Below are 1968 nucleotides of genomic sequence, written 5' to 3' on the forward strand. Positions count from 1 at the left end.
TTTTTAAAAAATATTTTCAATTTCAAAATTTTATTTTTTCACCCCTACCTGTGACCCCCCATCAGCCCCCCACCCCCCTCCAAAAAAAATTTAAGTTTGTTTTTAAAAAATATTTTCAAATTTCAATTTTTTATTTTTTCACTCCACACCTACCCGTGATCCCCTCCCCCCCGCCAAAAAATTTTAGTTTATTTTTAAAAAAAAAATCAATTTTAATTTGAAAAATTATTTTCTACTCTCTAGTAAAAATAAAAGATATTTTTTCAAAAATATTTTTTCATTCATAAATCAAAACACTAAAAAAATCTTTTTCCAGAAAAAAATATTTTCTACTCACCAACCAAATATGAGAAAATAAATCAAAAATCTACTTGTTTTCCAGGAAAACACTTTCTAAAAAAACATAATTCATGGAAAACATTTTCCTTCGTACCAAACACACCCTTAGTTTTCTCTTTTCATTTTGGGGCATGACCACTTTTGGGTCATGTCTGCCTATGTACAGACTTTCCCATTTTGTTATGGAATAAACCCTTTGGCTTTAAAAAAAAATAGCATCAATCGTTATTTGAAGTGGATAATTAAAGTTAAAGAAATAAGGTGACTATAAATCACGTTACGACATTCCGTACAAAAATTTAATATTACCATTCAGAGGTAATCCTCTCATAATATGGAAGATGGGTGTAGTGATGATACATAAAACATGTGGATTTATAATATTTCCTTTTCACTTTACAAGAATACATCATGCCTAAATAAATTCAACTTGGACTTAGTCAAACAAATACATACCTCATTAATCAGAGGTCTCGGGTTCGAGCCCTGAAAATCTTGTTGGGAGCGCCATCCCCGAATGGGCCCTGCAGTATGCGATTCAAATTTAGTCGGAGCTCCAATGTAGGCTCCGAACATCGGATGGAAAACCAAAAAAATAAAAAAAACAAATACGTACCTCTATAAAATAAACTAATTATTTAATAACATATAAGTATAAACTAGCAGATTGATCGTTATTTTTATAATTGAAATGAAGGGTTCAATTTGATTTCATTAATAGAGGTTTCTTTTATTCCCTATATATCTCTTTCTGAATTTATTTATTTTCTTTAAAAAAAAATATGAACTTATTATCATAATTTAATGCCTTGAATTATTTGTAATTCCCTCTTATACTAATATCTTTTTATATATGATTGGAAAGTTCGTATATCGCAATATAAAGGTAAGCATATGAATTAACTATAAATTAATATGATTAAGTCCAATAGATTTTAAAAAAATTAATGTACATAGTTTTCGAAAAATAGTCACGTAGTTTAAATATGGTGGTAATTCACTATTTCCTTCATTTCAAATACTTGTCATATTTTAGTTCTCTAAAGTTAATTTAACTATTTTTTAAAATTAAATCAGATTAGATTAAATTAATATTTAAATTTAAAATATAGATATTTAAAAACTACATAAAAAATACTACTTGAGTGAAAAAATACATGTTAAACGGTTAGTCAAAATGTGTTTTAAATATTTTAAAACTATTTATTATTGTGGCTTGTAGTATTTTTTTTACGTCGTTTTCATATACGTAAAAAAATTAATTATTATTATCATTATTGTTATTATTATTATCATTATTGTTATTATTATTATTATTATTATTATTATTATTATTATTATTATTATTATTATTATTATTATTATTATTATTATTATTATTATTATTATTATAGATTTTATGTCAAAAATTTATTTAAAATTAACTCTCCAAATTCAAAAGGTGAAACGAAAAGAATATTATTCGTAAAAATTGAAAGGACCTAAAGCGGCACTTAATGAAAAGAAAAACATCATAAAAATTAGATAGATATCCAAATCTTAACACACTCTTCTAGAATTAACAGTTCTCCATTTGTTTATTTTTACTTGTCTAGTATTGACTTCTCACACTTCTTAACTCTTAGGCTG

This window comes from Solanum tuberosum, unplaced genomic scaffold, assembly GCF_000226075.1.
Source record: "Solanum tuberosum cultivar DM 1-3 516 R44 unplaced genomic scaffold, SolTub_3.0 scf00223, whole genome shotgun sequence".
Lineage (NCBI taxonomy): Eukaryota > Viridiplantae > Streptophyta > Magnoliopsida > Solanales > Solanaceae > Solanum > Solanum tuberosum.